Genomic DNA, 13603 nt, shown 5'->3' with positions numbered 1-13603 from the left:
CAGGGTGATGCTGATTCGAATAGAAATAAAGAAAGCAAAAATTGGAATCAGTGAATCACAAATGCAGTTTATGAACCAGGAAATCAAAGAGGATAAGAAAGTCTGCCATAGCATGCATGAAATGGTTTGGGTAAAGCAGAGTAAAAAAGAGTTCAGAAATGCCAAACCAAAACATGAATGAAAACAATTTTAAAAAATTTGGGCAGCATTCCGGCTAAAATTGGATTGTCACGGAAAATAAACAGCAATCATAGCAGTTCATATGAATTAAAAACTAGCTGCAGTTACCAGTAATGAATAGAAACAGGAAAATTTAGAGTAACAAGCAGCAATTGCAAGGAATCACAGCATATGAACGAGGTCACAGGAACAGCAGAATTACAGTTATGATAAAACATAAACAAGAACAGTGCAAGTAAACAGACCTAGATCCACTAACCACAGCCTAAGCTACCTAACAACCTAAAATTCCACTACAACATGCATATCTATCTATCCTAATTATGAATAGAAATGGAACAAATTATAGAAAAACGATGAATGGATAAAAAGGGGTTGCGTTTTGCGGAACCTAGTAGGCGGGAGGGGTGGAACGGGGAAGAAGGTGGCTGCGGTGGCGTCCAGCGCGGTGGCGGGGCACGGCGTCGCGGTGGCGGCTGAGGGGGGCAGTGGTGGAGAGGGTTTTGGGTTAGTGATAGAAGAAGAGAGGGGATATGACGTGGATGCGTGGGGCACGCGTTCGCGTGGTGAGGCTTGGGCTTCCAGCACGATTCCAGCCCAACTTCAGCTCAACTTTCGGCCATGCACCTGGTTGACATCGATTTTCAGGTCACGCGGCCGCGAGGGGCACGCGGTCGCGTGGTTGGGGTGAAAATGGGAGTGACGCGATCGCGTGGGGCGCGCGATCGCATGAGAGGGGGGAAAGAAGGGTGACGCGATCGCGTGGGTCGCGCGATCGTGTCGCTGGAATTCGTTCTAAATGCACGACTCCAGCGCCGTTTTAGCACAACTCTCTGTCTCCTTTTTGGGGTGATGTGCAATCCATGCGACGCGATCGTGTCGCTCACGCAGTCGCGTGGGATTGGTATTGTGCAAGTGACGCGATCGCATGGGGCATGCGATCGTGTGGGCCAATTTGTGCGAAACGCACAAGGGCCACACGATTGCAGCCTAACTTTCTGTTCGTTGGGTCCTTACGCCGATAAATATATCATGCGGCCGCGTGGGTCACGCGGTCGCGTGGGTGGTGTTTCTCGCAATATGACGCGATCGCATGGGGCATGCGGTCGCGTCGTGCACCCCTTTTTTTTTATATATGCATGAAAAATGCTGAATGCTATGCATGATTCCAGGTTTAGTAAATTAAAATGAAAAAGAAGAAATGAAAGTAATTAACAAGAAATAAATTGAAAAAGAAGCGACCATACCATGGTGGGTTGTCTCCCACCTAGCACTTTTAGTTAAAGTCCTTAAGTTGGACATTGGAGGAGTATCCTGTTATGGTGGTTTATGTTTAAATTCGTCTAAAAATCTCCACCAGTGCTTGGAATGCCAATAGCCTCCGGGGTCCCAAACTAGGCATGTGAAGCTTCTGAGCAACTTCAAACAGATTGTTAGGCTCCCGAGGTGACAAATATCAGAATAAACTCCAGGATTCCAAGCCTTGCTTTTAAATCCGCCTCCGTCTTGATCTACATGTCTCCATTCGGGCGGTTTAAAAAGTAGAATCTCACTGTGGTGACCAAACGTTCTCCTTGATCCATGCAATTGAGCATGATACCAATCCGTGTACTTCGAGGCGAAGCGTGGAACCTTATTGAACCTTGTGCACCAGCTCTGAGTACGAGCCATTTCCCTCTTACTCTTAAAGCCGCAGAGAGCTCTAAGCTGGCCATCTGTTTCAAGCAAACCATATTCAAGTGAATAAGTAAAGTTATAAGTTAAGGATTGTACCCACTTGAAGCTTGTATTAGGTGGTAATGGCCTTGGGATAGGTGTTTTTGGTGGTTCTGCAAGTTCCATTTCTTTGTGCTTTTCTGTGAATTCCTCCACTTCTTTACAAAGATCTTCAATTGTATCTGCGTCCTGGTCAAAGTCTTCTATGTCTTCCTCATCACTTGAGTCGTAGATTGGAGGTTGAGAGAAATCTACCTCCGCATCATCTTCATATTCACTTGGGAAAGATTCTTCGATCTCAGAGAATTCACTTGCGGATGCAAGTTCATCACTAAGAAAGCTAGACTTGTGACTATCATTATCAAGGGAAATTGCTTCTTGGATTATTCCGTCTGATTCTTTGTAAACGACTTGCCTTGGAGAAATATCCTCCTTAGTATCAGCTGTAGCATCCTGGACGGGGTTTTCCTCAATTCTGGATTCCCATGGAGGTTCAGCATCCCCTAGATCTTTAACCAACTCTTCTTCTTGAACAAAGACAGCTTCTTCTAATTGTTCTAGTACAAATTCATTCTCTGTCTTGTCCACTGGAGCTTCTGGTATCTCCTTCATGCTACGCTCTTCATTGGGCTGTCCACATGGAGCTGTGGCTGATCCTTGTGTATTTGAGTAGGGAAGTTTAAAACAAGGAAATATAAAACCTGGATTGAGAGTCACTCTTAAACAAGAAGAAATCCTAAATCCTAAGAGAGAGAGAGAGAAGATCTCCCTCCCAACTAAATCTAAATCATTGGAAAATAAAATATGCGAGCTCCCTTGAATGGATGCATTCCCACACTTTATAACCTCTGGTCTATGCTGTCTGTACTTGGATCTGGGCCAAAAAGGGCTTCAGAATTCGCTGGGGGCGTATTCTGCAATTTCTTATGTGTGGTCTCTGTCACGCGTCCGCGTGGGTCACGCGGTCGCATCATTTGGAGCTTTTCCTTGCCCCGCGGTCGCGTCAGTCATGCGACCGCGTCATGTGCGTTCTGCTTAAGGCGCGCGGTCGCGTCAGTCTTGCGGCCGCGTCGTTGCTGATTCGTGCTTGGCACGCGATCGCGTCATCCATGCGATCGCGTGGATACCAGTTTCCTTAAAGCTCCGTTTTGCCTTCTCCTTCCTATTTTGTAAGTTTTCTTTTCCATCCTTTAAGTCATTCTGCCTTAGAAAATCTGAAACTACTCAACACACTAATCACGGCATCGAATGGAAATAAAGGTAATTAAAATAATTAACTTTTAAAGCTTAGAAAACATGTTTTGCACAATATGATATCATAAGGAAGGGAAAGTAAAACCATGCAATTAATGTGAATAAGCAGGTGAAGGATTGTATAAATCACTCAAATTAAGCACAAAAGAACTCATGAAATATGGGTTTATCAGTCCCCTTATCAGTTAGTCCATGGCAAAGCCTGTCACTTGCCAGTTGAGCTAGAGCACAAAGCATACTGGGCAATCAGATATCTGAATCTTTATTCAGAAGCTGCAGGAATTAAGTGGATGCTTCAGTTAAATGAGCTTGATGAATTCAGATATTCAGCCTATGAGAATGCCAAGCTCTATAAGGAGAGAACCAAGCTACTACATGACAAAAAGATTGCCATCAGAGTCTTTGTGCCAGGACAGAGGGTGCTTCTATATAATTCAAGGCTCAAATTTTTTCTAGGGAAGCTGAAATCCCGGTGGTCAGGACCGTTTGTGGTTACCAGAGCTTCACCATATGGTCATGTGGAAATACAGGAAGAGAATTCTGACAGAAAATTTACAGTGAATGGCCAGAGGCTGAAGCACTATCTTGGAGGCGAGATTGATCGCCAGAGGTCCACTCATCTGTTGAACTAGCAGCACTGACCGTCAAGCTAGTGACGTTAAAGAAGCGCTTGTCGAGAGGCAACCCCATAATTTCGTATCCTTAGCTATTTTTCGTACTAGTAGTTTTTCTTCCTTATTTTATTTTACTAAGTTTTTACTGTTTTTTATATCATGTAGCTATCTTAAGAACAGGAGTCGGAAAAAAAAAAGAGAAAAGAGCACACGACGCGCAACCGTCACTGACGCGTACGCGTCATATGCATGTGCGTGAAAAATAAAAGTGAACAGAGAGTTGCGCAGGAGTGGTGCAGGAATGATGCCTTTCACACAAACAAGCCCACGCGTACGCATACCCCACGTGTGCGCGTCATTGGTGATTTTGGCACTCCACGCGTACGCGTCACTGACGCGTATGCGTGATCTTGAAAATCGGTGTAAATAAGTGTTTGGGTAGAGAGTTGTGCTGGCTTGGGGCTGGAAGTGTGCTAGAAGCACAACATTTGGTCACGCGTACGCGTCCCTGACGCGTGCGCGTCATTTGCACAAATGGCCATCCACGCGTGCGCGTGCATGACGCGCACGCGTTGTATGATATTATTTGCACAGAGAGTTGTGTGTGCGCATGGCTGGCTTCGCGCGAAGCGCACAAAACCAAGGGCACACGGATGCGTGCCTGACGCTCAAGCGTCACTAAGGAAAATTCGCGACCCACGCGTACGCGTGCCGTACGCGTACGCATCGCCTGCGCCGTCCCGCTTTTAAATTTTCATTCTCTCTCTCCCAAATCCTAATTCTCTCTTGTTCTTTTATCCTTTTATTCTTCTTTCATCTTACTATTTGTTTTTATTTTCAGTTCTTCTTTGCTTGAGGACAAGCAAACCTTTAAGTTTGGTGTTGAAGCTTCGCTTATGGGTTTTCTGTCTAATTTTATGATACCCAAGGGAGCCGAATCATCTTCACGAAGGAGCACAACCTGAAGAATAAAACGACTGCTAGGATAACTAAGGTGGTTGAGTTCCTTTCATTTTTATTCCTCCCCTCTTTATGTTCCGGTTTTCTGCTATTTTGCTTTGTTTATTGCATGATCTTTTATTAGTTAGAGTCCTAGGTTCTATTTTAGTTTTCTCTTAATTGCTTGAATTCTGAAAAGATGTCTGATGTATTGCCCCACTGAGCTTGAAATGAAAAAAAAAGATAGAAGAAAAAGGAGTGTAATGCATGAGAAATTGAATTTAATTTTAAGAATAGTCTCATTTATTCAAATGTGGTGGTATTAATTGTAATTCTGAATGCATGACATGAACAGTGCATAGTCGAATTTGAATCAAAGGATGTTGATGTATAAGGAACAGGAATTTAGAGAACTATTATGACTTCTCTGAATTTAATGAAAGTTTAATCTTTGAAGCAAAAGAAACAACAAAAGAAAAATAAAAGCAAGGTCCAAGGCTCTTAGCATCAATGACTAGGGAGGTCAGACATGATTAAAAGCTCAAAGAGTTGTTTCCCTAGTCACATGCTTGTGGTGTTCTTGTGTCAAGTATAATAATAATAATAATAATAATAATAATAATAATAAAAATAAAAATAAAAATTTTTAGAACTTAAAGAGAGTTCCCCAATTAAGTGCTTGTGGTGTTTCTGTGTCAAGTAAAGCTTGAGACAAAATATTTAAAGTCACGGCTAGGCTCAAGGTGCAAAGCACCAAAGAAAAATTGTTGTATTCAAAGGTTAAATTAAAGTACAAAGATAAGAGAATTCATAATATTATCCGGATTCTAATTCCAGATGACAGTAACATTCTTCTGATTCAAAGGAAAGTGAGATGCCAAAACTATTCAAGATTGCAGTTGTAAACCCCACTATAGGAAGAGACCTGAGCTTAATTGAACTCTCATTCTCATGCAAATTCACATCCTAAGCCTATGTTAGTTTTGGTTGCTTGAGGACAAGCAACAATTCAAGTTTGGTGTTGTGATGCGTGAGCATCTTTCCTATCTTTTCCTAGTGATTTTGCATTTAATTTGTTGAGTTTAATAAAGAATTAATTATCTTTTAGCCAATATGGATGCTACTTTGAGTCTTGTGCAATTTTATTTATTTTAGGTAGCATTCGGCTGAATTTGATGGAGTTTCTGCAGCACAAGAATTAAAGGAGATGGCAGCGATGAGTGACACGTGCGCGTGATTTAGAGCTTTCCATGGCGACGCGTGCGCGTGACTGACGCGTACGCTTGACTTGAAGATTTGTACAGTGACGCGTGCGCGTGACTGACGTGTACGCATGACATGCGAAGGAGACCATTGACGCGTATGCGTGACATGCGCCACGTGCAGAAAACGCAAAAAAATGCTGGGGCGATTTCTGGGCTGTTTTGACCCAGTTTCTATCCCAGAAAACACATATTAGAAGCTGCAGAATGGACAAAACAAGTGGTCCCCACCCATCAACTGAAGACTTGTTAATTAATTCTAATTTAAATTCAAATATTATTTTTAAGAAAAGATATTATTTTAGTTTTAGATAATAGATTTTAAATTAATTAGGATTTGGTATATAAGGGAAAAGAAACTTCTCCTTTGGGGATCCATCCCATATCATTCCAAACTACCAAAATACATTTTATCATAATCCTTATTTTCTTCTCTGAACCATGAGCAACTAATCCTCCATTATTAAGGTTAGGAGCTCTGTCTATTTGTATGGATTGATTATATTTCTTTTTCTATTTTAATTCATGATTGGATTTATAATTTAAGAATTATTTTTACTCTTTATCTTATGAATTTGGGTGGAACGGAAGTATGACCCTCTTTCTAATTGAGTTCTTGTATAACTTGGAAAAGCTCTTTACTTGAACAACGGCTTGATAACATATTCTCCTAAATTTTAATTGTTGTGTTCAAAGGTTAAATTAAAGTACAAAGATAAGAGAATTCATAATATTATCCGGATTCTAATTCCAGATGACAGTAACATTCTTCTGATTCAAAGGAAAGTGAGATGCCAAAACTATTCAAGATTGCAGTTGTAAACCCCACTATAGGAAGAGACCTGAGCTTAATTGAACTCCCATTCTCATGCAAATTCACATCCTAAGACTATGTTAGTTTTGGTTGCTTGAGGACAAGCAACAATTCAAGTTTGGTGTTGTGATGCGTGAGCATCTTTCCTATCTTTTCCTAGTGAATTTGCATTTAATTTGTTGATTTTAATAAAGAATTAATTATCATTTAGCCAATATGGATGCTACTTTGAGTCTTGTGCAATTTCATTTATTTTAGGTAGCATTCGGCTGAATTTGATGGAGTTTCTGCAGCACAAGAATTAAAGGAGATAGCAGCGATGAGTGACGCGTGCGCGTACCTAACACGTGCGTGTGATTTAGAGCTTTCCATGGCGACGCGTGTGCGTGACTGACACGTACGTGTGATTTGAAGATTTGTACAGTGACGCTTGCGCGTGACTGACGCGTACGCATGACACGCGAAGGAGACCATTGACGTGTATGCGTGACATGTGCCACGTGCAGAAAACGCAAAAAAATGCTGGGGCAATTTCTGGGCTCTTTTGACCCAGTTTCTATCCCAGAAAACACAGATTAGAAGCTGCAGAATGGATAAAACAAGTGGTCCCCACCCATCAACTGAAGACTTGTTAATTAATTCTAATTTAAATTCAAATATTATTTTTAGGAAAAGATATTATTTTAGTTTTAGATAATAGATTTTAAATTAATTAGGATTTGGTATATAAGGGAAAAGAAACTTCTCTTTTGGGGATCCATCCCATATCATTCCAAACTACCAAAATACATTTTATCATAATCCTTATTTTCTTCTCTGAACCATGAGCAACTAATCCTCCATTATTAAGGTTAGGAGTTCTGTCTGTTTGTATGGATTGATTATATTTCTTTTTCTATTTTAATTCATGTATGGATTTATAATTTAAGAATTGTTTTCGCTCTTTATCTTATGAATTTGGGTGGAACGGAAGTATGACCCTCTTTCTAATTGAGTTCTTGTATAACTTGGAAAAGCTCTTTACTTGAACAACAGCTTGAAAACATATTCTCCTAAATTTTAATTATCTGGATTTAACGAGATACGTGACATATAATCCTTTTATTTTTGGGTAATTAGAGTTTTTGTGGCATATAAATTGGAATTTGATCATCACCCTCTAATTGGAATTAATTGACCAAGGAATTGGCAGTTGATGAATTTTAGGGAAGACTAGAAAGGTCTAAGGAATTAGGGTCTAGTCACATATAGTTTGCCATAAATTAAATCCTACATAATTAAAATAGTTAGTAAGAAAAGTTAATTCAGAAAAATAGATAACTCTGAAACCTTAACTGTCTTCTCCATATTTTACTCCCCGTTTATTTACTTGCCTTTTTTCAATATTCTTTATATTGTTTAATGTCTTTTGAACTCCCAAACATTACTTTCTGTTTGCCTGACTAAGTCTATCACTCAATTATTGTTGCTTGATCCATCAATCCTCGTGGGATTGACCCTCACTCACCTGAGGTATTACTTGGTACGACCCAGTGCACTTGCCGGTTAGTCTGTGGTTAGAAATTTCACACCAGTCAGCCATCATATCTCTCCCCTTTTACGCCACATTGAGGAAAGGAAAGAGGTTTGAATGGACAATAGAGTGTGAGCAAGCCATCCAAGATTTCGAAAAATTCTTGGGCCAACCACCCACCATTCTTACCTGACCACGGGAAGGAGAAATACTCATATTATACCTTGCAGTGGAAAATCGGGCAATCGCTTCAGCACTAGTCAGAGAAGACGAAGGTGGGCAGCAACCCATCTACTTCATCAGCAAAGCTTTACAAGGGGCCGAATTGAACTATCAAAAGATAGAAAAGTTCGCCTACGCACTCATACTCACTTCTCGACGACTCCGCCCGTACTTTCAAGTGCACACTATCAAGGTTCAGACCAACCAGCCTATAAAAGGCATTCTACAGAAGACAGACTTAGCTGGAAGAATCCTGCAGTGGGCAGGTGAGTTGTCCGAATTCGATCTTCAATATGAAGCTCAGACCGCCATCAAATCATAGTATCTGGCCGACTTCATCGCCGAGTATACTGATACCCCGGGAAATCCCACTAAATGGAATCTCTACGTGGACGGCTCTTCAAACAAAACCGGGAGTGGCGCAGGTGTGATAATAGAAAGCGATCAGGGAACCCAAATCGAACTCTCACTAAGGTTCGAATTCCCTGTTTCAAATAATCAAGCTGAATACGAGGCATTACTTGCTAGTTTGAGGCTGGCTAAGTAGTTAGGAGTTTAAAAGCTCACCATCTTCAGCTATTCACAAGTAGTTACCTCACAAACAGAAGGGAGCTACCAAGCTAAGGATCCCACCATGAAAAAGTGTCTGGACAAGATCAGAGAACAGCTCGGACAACTTGGGGAATATGAGGTCCAACATATACCTCGGGAACAGAATGCTCGAGCTGATGCACTCTCAAAACTAGCCAACACCAAACCAGGGGGCAATAATAGAAGCCTCATCCAGGAAACACTGCAAAGCCCATCAATCTCAGAGGAAGAAAAGGTCCTAACTATATCAGGTCAGGATCAAGGGTGGATGACCCCCATAATCAACTACCTCAAGACGGAGACACTCCCCACAGACAAAAAGGAGGCAAAAAGACTAGTACGAGAAGCACAACACTACACCATAGTAGGCAACATCTTATATAGGAGAGGGATTTCAGCACCCTCCTAAAATGTGTGCCGACCTCCTCTACAAGGGAAGTTTTCGAAGAAGTCCACAGTGGCATGTGCGGCAATCACCTTGGGGCACGAGCCCTTGCCAAAAAGGTACTCCGAGCTGGTTTTTATTGGCCGACCTAGAAGGGTAAGAACTCATATGTATACATTCCTGTTCATATTTCTATCTTTTATTATCACTTGAATAAACTTTTCAAATTCCCTAAAAAGTTTTCTACCAAGACTCATTAATCTAAGCTTATAAAACGCAAAAATTTATCGTCCGATTACAAAGAGGTCGGCAAGGTGAAAACCAAATTCATCGTCCGATTACGAAGAGGTCGGCAAGGTGAAAACCAAATTCATCGTCCGATTACGAAGAGGTCGGGAAGGTGAAAACCAAATTCATCGTCTAATTACGAAGAGGTCGGCAAGGTGAAAACCAAATTCATCGTCCGATTACGAAGAGGTCGGCAAGGTGAAAACCAAATTCATCGTCCGATTACGAAGAGGTCAGCAAGGTGAAAACCAAATTCATCGACCGATTACAAAGAAGTTAGCAAGGTGAAAATGTAGAAGCAGATTAATACGAGAAGTTATAAAAAGTAATCCATAGAAAGCGACCTGACGAGGTCTGACTAAAAATAGACTACTAAAAATAACTTAAGAAGGACCGACAGGAGAAGTCAGACCAACGAAAACTTAAGAAGGACTGACAAGAGAAGTCGAACTAACGAAAGCTAAAGAAGGACCGACAAGAGAAGTCGGACCAACGAAAATTTAAGAAGGACCGACAAGAGAAGTCAGACCAACAAAAGCGAATGAAGGACTGACAAGAGAAGTCGAACCAACGAAAGCTAAAGAAGGACTGACAAGAGAAGTCAGACCAACGAAAGCTAAAGAAGGACCGACAAGAGAAGTCGGACTAACAAAAACTTAAGAAGGACCGACAGGAGAAGTTGGACCAACGAAAGGATCACAAAAAGGACAAAGACACCTCGCAAAGGCTCAATAAGCGTGCGTGATGAGCGGATAATTTATACGCTTTTTGGCATTGTTTTTACATAGTTTTTAGTATAATTTAGTTAGTTTTTAGTATATTTTTATTAGTTTTTAAATAAAATTCACAATTCTGGACTTTACTATGAGTTTGTGTGTTTTTCTGTGATTTTAGGTATTTTCTGGCTGAAATTGAGGGACTTGAGCAAAAATCAGATTCAGAGGTTGAAGAAGGACTGCAGATGCTGTTGGATTCTGACCTCCCTGCACTCAAAGTGGATTTTCTGGAGCTACAGAACTCCAAATGGCGCGCTTCTAATTGAGTTGGAAAGTAGACATCCAGGGCTTTCCATAAATATATAATAGTTTATACTTTGCCCGAGTATAGATGATGAAAACTGGCGTTGAACACCAGTTCCATGTTGCAGTCTAGCGTTCAGCGCCAGAAACAAGTTGCAAAGTGGAGTTCAACTCCAGAAACACGTTACAAACTGGCGTTCAACTCCAAGAATGACCTCTCCACGTGTAAACTTCAAGCTCAGCCCAAGCACACACCAAGTGGGCCCCGGAAGTGGATTTCTGCATCAATTACTTACTTCTGTAAACCCTAGTAGCTAGTCTAGTATAAATAGGACTTTTTACTATTGTATTTGACATCTTGGGACGTTTAGTTCTTAGATCATGGGGGCTGGCCATTTCTGATCTTACCCATTCTCTTTAATTTCTGCCATTTACTTTTATGAGCAAATCCCCCATTCCCATTTACAATTCTGCAATTTATTTTTAGTCATTTACTTCTAGTCCTTTAATTCTAGCATTTACTTTTCTGTTATTTACATTCCCGCCATTTTATTTTCTGCAACTCTCAACCCAAATTCTGGATTCGCTTAACTAGAACATCCTTCTAATTAAAGTTGCTTGATCAATCAATCCCTGTGGGATTCGACCTCACTCTATTGTGAGTTTTTACTTGACGACAAATTCGGTACACTTGCCAACGGGAGATTTGTTGAGAGACAAGTTTCCACCCGCATCAATCTGGGAAGGGATGGCTGTGACGAGCTTCAAACTCGCGAGTGCTGGGCGTAGTGACAGACGCAAAAGGGTAGTAAATCCTATTCCAGTATGATCGAGAACCGATAGATGATTAGCCATGCAATGACAGCGCATTGGACCATTTTCACAGGAGGATGGGATGTAGCCATTGACAACGGTGATGCCCTACATAAAGCTTGCCATGGAAATGAGTAAGATTGATTGGATGAAGATAGCAGGAAAGCAGAGATCAGAGGAACGAAAGCATCTCTATACGCTTATCTGAAATTCTCACCAATGAATTACATAAGTACCACTATCCTATTTTATATTTTATTTATTTTCATCCACTATAATTTCTTAATACAGTTTAATCCGCCTGACTGAGATTTACAAGGTGACCATAGCTTGCTTCAAGCCGACAATCTCCGTGGGATCGACCCTTACTCACGTAAGGTTTATTACTTGGACGACCCAGTGCACTTCCTGGTTAGTTGTACGAAGTTGTGAAATAGATATAAGATCATGAATGTGCGTATTGAGTTTTTAGCACCGTTACCAAGGAATAGAATGATCACAATTTCGCACACCAAGTTTTTGGCGCCGTTGCCGGGGATTGTTCGAGTTTGGACAACTGACGGTTCATCCTGTTGCTCAGATTAGGTAACTTTATTTTAATTTTAACCTTTTTGTTTTTATTTTCGAAAAATACAAAAAAAAAATTGTTTTCTTCTTTTTTTGTTTTTCCCAATTAATTTTTGAAAAATACAAAAAAAATTTACAAAATCATAAAATCAAAAATAATTTTTGTGTTTCTTGCTTGAGTCTATAGTCAACTTTTAAGTTTGGTGTCTTGCATATTTTTGTTTTTCTCAAGAATTTTCAAAAATTCATCATATGTTCTTCATGATCTTCAAGTTGTTCCTGGCCAGTCTTCTTGTTTGATCTTCATATTTTCTTGTTTTGTGTATTTTCTTGTTTTTCATATGCATTTTTAATTTGTTAGTTTCTAAAGTTTGAAAATTTCTAAGTTTGGTGTCTTGCATGTTTTTCTTTCATTAAAAATTTTCAAAAATAAGTCTTGATATTCATCTTGATTTTCAAAGTGTTCTTGGTGTTCATCTTGACATTCATAGTGTTCTTGCATGCATTGTGTGTTTTGATTCATAATTTTTATGCTATGAGTCTTTTTCATGTTTTTCTCTTTCTTCATTAAAAATTCAAAAATCAAAAAAATATCTTTTCCTTATTTTACTCAAAATTTTCGAAAATATGATTTGATTTAGTCAAAAAGTTTTTAAATTTAATTTTTTCTTATGAATCAAATCAAATTTTCAATTTAAAAATCTTATCTTTTCAAAATCTTTTTCAAAAATCAAATCCTTTTCATTTTACCTTCATATTTTCGAAAACTTTTTAAATTTGATTTTCAAAATCTTTTTTTTATTTTATTTCTTAATTCTCAAAATCTTTACTAACATTTAATATGATTGATTGAAAAATTTCAAATTGTTACTTGCTTATTAAGAAAGATTCAATCTTTAAACTCTAGAATCATACCTTTTTAGTTTCTTGTTAGTCAAGTAATCAACTTTAATTTTCAAAATCAAATCTTTTTAAATTTCTTTTTCAAACCTTTTTCAAAATAATTTTCAATCGTATCTTTTTCAAAATCAATTTCAAAATCTTTTCTAACTTCTTATCTTTTTCAAATTTCAATCTTATCTTTTCGTTTCAATCATATCTTTTTAAATCTCAATCATATCGTTTTCAAAAACAAATTTCAAAACTTTTTCAATCAATCTTATCTTTTTGTTTCAATCATATCTTTTTCAAAACTACCTAACTAATCCTCTCTCTCTTATTTTCGAAAATTCCCTCTCTCCTTTTTCAAAATTCCTTTTTAATTAACTAATTGTTTTAATTTTAATTTAATTTCAACTTTAATTTTCGAAATCTAACTTTCAATTTTAATTTTTATTTTAATTAAATTTCGAAATTCTCTCTCTCATCTCCTTCTATTTATTTATTCATCTACTAACACTTCTCTCCCATCCAAAAATTCGAACAC

The sequence above is a fragment of the Arachis ipaensis genome, chromosome B05 (assembly GCF_000816755.2).
Source record: "Arachis ipaensis cultivar K30076 chromosome B05, Araip1.1, whole genome shotgun sequence".
In the NCBI taxonomy this organism is placed as follows: Eukaryota; Viridiplantae; Streptophyta; class Magnoliopsida; order Fabales; family Fabaceae; genus Arachis; species Arachis ipaensis.
The sequence above is the reverse complement of the archived record's forward strand: the minus strand, read 5'-3'. Positions refer to the sequence as shown.